This window comes from Otolemur garnettii, unplaced genomic scaffold (genome assembly GCF_000181295.1).
Source record: "Otolemur garnettii isolate 467f Iridium unplaced genomic scaffold, OtoGar3 scaffold00061, whole genome shotgun sequence".
Lineage (NCBI taxonomy): Eukaryota > Metazoa > Chordata > Mammalia > Primates > Galagidae > Otolemur > Otolemur garnettii.
In genome coordinates, this window is record NW_003852456.1 from 8661632 (window position 1) to 8668705 (window position 7074).

The window sequence follows — 7074 nt, forward strand, 5'->3', positions numbered from 1 at the left end:
GATTACATTTATTCTCTCTAGATTCTGGACAAAGTTATATCACTGGCCCTTGGATTTTTTCTTTCTTTTTCTTAACATACAAAAGAAAAATATTAAAAGGAATAGTACATGGTTTGGTGATTCCCTTCTCTATTAGGTTTTCATCTTTTGATATTAGTACTTTGTTAGGTTTTGGCTTTAGAAGGTATGGTGCAAATTTGGATAGGTGGTTGGAGGGTTTATTCTGAAATTGATAGGTCCATATCCCAAAATATTTAAAAATCAGTATAAATTATACCCGGAAGTCTGGCTACTTCTTTTGAATTTCAGCATGTGTTAGGGGAATGGGGAGACAAGGAGTAAGTTAGCTAAGACCTGCTTGTGATCAGGGGTGTCCTCAGGAATGTCCCAGGACCAGGCCACCAGGAGAACTTCTATTTTACAGCAGGTCCTCACATTGCCACATTTGATTAGTAGACATGATGTCACAAAGGAGTAAAGAATGTTTTTCCCTTAAAGGTCTGAGGGTGACAGTTAATGGCTGGGACATGCAAAATGCTTAAGGGTTTGTCAGAGGGACAGGCACCTGACATTATCTGCTCCCAGAGAGAGGTTGGGTAAAAGTGTGAGGACATAGGGCAGATGTCTTAGGGCATATCAATCAGAACTTTGTAAGGCTTTTCTTTAATATTTGGAGATATTTGCCCCTTTGCTATAATGGGACATTGGGCACTCTATTTCCTCCTGAAGAAACTTCATTAATTACCTACACAACTTTATTTTTTGTCTCTTTTCGTTCTCAGCTAAAATAGTACAATCATTTCTCCAATGCCCTTTCTGTTTAAAGTGTGTGAAATTATCCTTTTCAAGAGTACTCCAGGGTATAATGACTGGGTTGAGAACATCTGGCCACTTTATCTATGAAGTCATCCATTTATCCTAAGACATGTTTTGTTTTTGTTGAAAAGATCTTTCAAAATATTCACCAAGAGCTGGGCACAAAGGCTGATGCCTGTAATCCCAGCACTCTGGGAGGCCAAGGTGGGTGGATTGCTTGAGATCAGGAGTTTGAGTCCAGCCTGAGTAAGGGCAAGACCCAATCTCTATTCAAAAAAAGGAAAAAAAAAGAAAAACTAGCCAGGCATGGTGGTGGTGGGTGACTGTAGTTCCACCTAAGCAGGAGGCTGAGGCAGGAGGATCATTTGAGCCCAGGAATTTGAGGTTGCTGTGAACTATGATGTCATGGCACTCTACCTAAGGTGACAGAGTGAGACTCTCTTAAAAACAAAAATAAAAACAAACAAACAAAAATTCACAAGGAACTTGAATTCTGATAATAGGAATGTTTGTACAAAGTTCTGGTATGAAGAGGAAACCTTCAAAACTTCTCCACGCTGGCTTAAGAAACAGACTTATCAAGGCTTCTGTTTCTTCTCCTTCCCTGTGAACTTACTCTTATACATCTATAGAAGGAATAACAAGGACAGACAGAGGTGAAGGGTAGGAAAAAGTAGCAATGTTCATAGTGAAGCAGGTTTCTACTAAGAATGAAAGATTTTTGGATCTTATCAGATAACCAACAGATTTCTAAAAAGTTAGAAAAGGTCCTTTATTCAGTCCTAAGGGGCAAATAGGCAAATCAAACCTCAGCACTTGGGGATCTCAACAAGAACAACAAAAAATTGGAGCTTGGACCTAATTTGGTACTTACCACCAATGTCTGGATAGCCCTTGGGCTGGAAGGTAAAGGGGGCTCAAACATATGAGCATCAATGGCCCTGGTGGGGGGAGGTCTCAGCCAGATCTTAGTAGAACCCCATGGTTACTGCCTGCCCCAATGAGACTGCCAAAATATAAAGGAAAGCTAAGTTCATTTCTTGCCAAAATAAGAGGATCCATTACCTTCATAATCTTATAGTACTGTGTTAGAAAGGATGAAGATAGGATATTTTGATTTTTGGAATCAAAAAGGTAGTAGTTTTTTGTTTGTCTTTTTGTTTTGTTTTTTTTAATATTTTATTTATTTATTTATTTATTTTGAGACAGAGTCTCACTTTGTTGCCCTCGGTAGAGTGCCATGGTATCATAGCTCACCGTAACCTCAAACCCTTGGGTTCAAGTGATTCTCTTGCCTCAGCCTCCTTAGTAGCTGGGACTACAGGTGCCCACCACAATGCCCCGCTATGTTTTTGATATCAGGGTGTGGGGTGGCTCATGCATGTGACTCTATAACTTTGGGAGGCTGCGGCAGGTAGATTGCCTGAGCTTAGGAGTTTGAGACCAGCCTGAGCAAGAGTGAGACAGTGTCTCTACTAAAAATAGAAAAACTAGCTAGGCATGGTGGCAGGTGCCTACAGTCTCAGCTACTTGGGAGGCTGAGGCAAGAGGATTGCTTAAGCCCAGGAGTAGGAGGTTGTTTGGAGCTAGGTGTAGACCACAGCACTCTACCCAGGGTGACAGAGAGAGACTCTATCTCAAGTAGTGATGATGATGATAATCATAGTAATAATAATATGAGGGTCTGAACTATCTGGATAAAGAGCTCCTAGGGAAAGTAGAGAAATAGAGGCCCTGATAAGTCTGTTTCTTGAGCCAGTCTGGAGAAGTTTTGAAGTTTTCCTCTTCCTACCAGAAATCTCTAATTCAGCAGTCTTCAACCTGTGGGTCACGACACACAGAAACTATATTAAAGGGCCAAGGCATTAGAAAGGTTGAGAACCACTGCTCTAATTGAATTTAAGATACAATAATCAAGGATCCATGCATAGAGGAAGGCAGGGTTTCAAAGCAAGTCTTGGATGTTTTTTTTTCTAGTGAACTTGGTAAGAGAATTGTTGTTGTGTGAAGACAAGTGCCAGTGAAGTAGGACATTATACAGATAAACAAACCTTTGTAGAAAATTCATGAAATGATCATTAGCAATGCCATCTTTGTCAACAAGAGTTTCCGGGAGGGTGGAGGGTGAGGGATTCAAGGGTTCACTTCTGTGGTTCATCTTGCAAGGGTACAAGTGAATCTTTCTATGAGTAGAATAGGAATGTTTTGACATAATAACTAAGAAAGTTACATGAAGGCTATGTTAACCAGTTTGATGGAAATGTCATGGATTGTGTGTGAAAACACCACACTGTACCCCCAAAGTGCATCAATGTACACAGTTACCATTCAATAAAAAAAAAAAAAAAAAAAAAAAAAAAACCAAGAGTTTCCAAGACAATAAAGCCATGTTGATATAGCTAGAAAAGTAACAGTCATAACAATTCAGTAAGACAATAAATAAGTCATAAGAATGCAGAGTCAAACAGAAAAGTCATACAGACAGTTACAAATGATTTCTGTTCTCAGGGATGCCAGGAACATAGAGAGCAAAGAACTGCCTTCTAACAGCAGTCACTGGAGACCAAAGTAAATGGGAAAGGCACATGTCTGTATATATATATATCTACACACACACACACACATATATATAACACATGTGTATATTAATACACATATTAATATAATATTGAATAGCTTAAAATGGACTTTTAGTTAGAAGCTTAAGCCCAGTGAATTGCAAAAAAAAAAAAAACTTCCCTGCCTTTCTAAAAATCTTTTCACAGTGTTTTCGAGTGCTCTCCTTTTTTTATTATTTATCTATTTAATTTTATGTATTTTTTTGAGATAGAGTGTCACTATATCACCCTCCATAGAGTGCCTTGGCATCAAAGCTCACAGCAACCTCAAACTCTCAGGTCAAGCCCTTCTCTTGCCTCAGCCTCCCAAGTCGCTGAGAGTACTGGTGCCCACCACAACATCCAGCTATTATTTTTGTTGTTGTTGTAGTTGTCATTGTTGTTTAGTAGGTACGGGCCAGGTTCGAACCCTCCTGCCTCATTACATGTGGTGGGCACCCTAACCACTGATACATGGGTGCCGAGCCTTGCCCTACTTTTTAAAATTTTCTTGTTACGTTTTAAATTGTCATTTTTAAGTGCCCTCCCTTTATTTCTTATTCCTTAATGTCTCTTCACTCAGAGGTGGAGGCACTCTAACACAAAGCAAGCTGAACTAAGTATTTAAAAAGAACAGGTGACTGATACAAGATATAGACAAACAATAGAGAAAAATCAATAATATTAAAATCCCATTCTCTGAAAAAAGAAAAATGTATAATAAACATCTGGTGAGAATGGCTTAATGAGAGAGAAGGCAAAAAATCACCAATATCAGAAATGAAATAGGGAATATGACTAGAGATCTTATGGCCCTTAAAAAAGATAATAGTCTTAGAAACAACCATAGGATCAATTCTTTTTGTTCATTAATTGACACTTATAATAAAATAGACCAAATCTTCATAAGCCACAAACTACCAAAAATCTGTCAAGATGAATAACTTCTAATTATTAAAAAAGTTTCATTTGTGATTTTAAATAACCAGAAAAAGGTTGGACATGGGACTTTGGGAGTCCCAAGTGAGATGGTAACAAAGCTAGGAGTTTGAGACAAGCTTGGGCAACATAGTGATATCCTGCCTTTACCAAGGAAATAAGAACACTTAGGCATAGTGGCATACGCCTGTAGTCCCAAGTACTTGGGAGGCTGAGGCAAGAGGATCACTTGATTCTGGGAATTTGAGGCTGCTGTGAGGTGTGATCATGTCACTATACTCCAGTCTGGGTGGCAGAGAAAGACCTTGTCTCTACAATAATAATGATAATAATGTAGTAAAAAAAAAAATTAAATTTGCAGTACTCAAGTCACGTTTGACTTCTACAATTACAACAAGTGCTCAGCATGACTTGTATTCATCTTTTGTTGTCAGTATATAGCGAATATTACAATTTTAATACAGTCTTTTCCTCTCTTAGAATGTGAATTTCTTTGGCACCCTCTGTACATGTGTGTGTATATATGTGTGCGTATATACATCTATATGTGTGTGTGTGTGTTTCTATACCATGGAATACTATGCATACATAAAAAGGAAGGAAATAGTATCATTATGTTATTATAGCAATGTGGATGGAACTGGAGTCCATTATTCTAAGTGAAGTATCTTAGGAATGGAAAACCAAACCCGCTATGTTCTCACTAATAAGTGGGAGCTAAGAGATGAGCCCACACAGGCACTAAGCAATATAAAAGAATGAGAAACCAAGAAGGATGGAGGACAGAGTGGTGGGTGTTAGATTAAAAATTTAACAGTTGGGTACAATGAATACTGTTCTGGTGATCAACACACCAAAAGCCCTGGCTTAAGCATTATACAAGATATCCTTGTAACAAAAACACTTGCACCTGGTTGACACCTATGGCTCAGTGAGTAGGGTGCCAGCCCCATATATTGAGGGTGGTGGGTTCAAACCCGTCCCTGGCCAAACTGCAACAAAAAATAGCCGGGCATTGTGGCAGGTGCCTGTAGTCCCAGCTACTGGGGAGGTTGAGGCAGGAGAATCACCTAAGCCCAAGAGCTGGAGGTTGCTATGAGCTGTGATGCCATGGCACTCTACTGAGGGTGACAGGGTCAGACTCTGTCTCTTAAAAACAACAACAACAACAACAACAAAACCACTTGTACCCCCTTTATTAATATTTTGAAATAAAAAATGAATCTTTTCATATATCAATCATATCTTAATATATCAGTTTTTAAAAATAAGTGAGCAATATATATTTCACAATAAACTACTCATTTAAGTATTCTGAAAATTTAAAAGTACCCATGAAATTTACATAAATAAATACAATTTCATGTTAAAGAACTTAGATTGGAATTTTAATCTAATATTAAAATTAGATTATTGGAATATTATTCAGAGACTTGTCACAAAGAGGAGTGTGAATCTTAGTTTGTGACACTGGAAAAGAATTAAGGAGTTTTAGGAATGGCATCATCCAATTTACTTTAAAAAAAGAAAAAGAAACACCTTAATATTCACTATGGAACATTATTCACAGGAAGAGGGAGAGACAGGAGGAAGCTGTTGCTAAAATTCATTTGAGAAATTTTGTAGCTTGGAAAAGAAAATCTAGATAAGCTATCGGATATCTATTTCTCCCATTATTCAAGATAAAGAGTCATCTTATCAGCTAACATGTCAGGATTAGTGCCCTCAGTAAGTGGTTCCCTGTCTAAGCTCACATAAGTGATGATAACATCCATTAATGGGATCAGATCAATTCCCCTCCAAGCAATTTGTATTGATCAAACAAGTTGATTCCTAAACCAAAACTTTCTTTCAGTCTTTCTAGAGTGATAAAAATGCCAATATTCTAACTATTGAAAAAATAACAATACTTTTGACAACTATTTAAACTGGCATTTGATTTGCATATCCACTTTTGAGGAAGATGGTTAGAATGACTCCATACTGAAAAATCATCAGTAAAGTAGCAAAGCATCTTAATAATGTGTGGAAAATAGTACATGTTTTAGATCAATGGGACTAACAACTGAGTTTGTGCAAAAAAGCTAACTAAACAAAGAGGCTCTTTTATCATTAGGTTGAAATTGACCTGCCTTTGTGTAGCTTACGCAACACGCATATGTTCTGAGTGAATGGAGTATATACGCCAGTAAAGGTAGCGCCACAGTAGTGACAGAACATTAGACATGAGCCAGAAGCCCCAAACCCCAGTTTGATGTCTTTGACTTACTGGATATAAGGGCTTGTAACCATCATTTAAACCACTCTGGGCTATAATTACTTTATCTTTGAAAAGCAGTAGAAAGCATGGTGGAGATTAATATCCCATTCAGCTTTGAAGTAGTCTGCCTTGTGAAGTGTGAAACATAATCCATTTGTGCAAGAAAGGAAATAACACTGCCCATTCTGCTGGTAGGCTATTGGTATTTTTTCTTTATTTCAAGAAATGCTTTACATATGAAGACCTCTTTGTGATATATAATGCAAACATTTTCTCATGGTTTTTCACGGCTCTTTGGATTTTGCTTATGGTATCTTTTTGTTAAATGAAATAATCATGTTTTGAATTAAAAAAGAGAGAAAGGAATAATAAAGGCCACAAGGGGAAAAGCTGAGATTTGGACATATAAAAATCCATTTTGTCTTCAGCCACACAATAGTCTCTTTTGCAGAAATGCTTTCA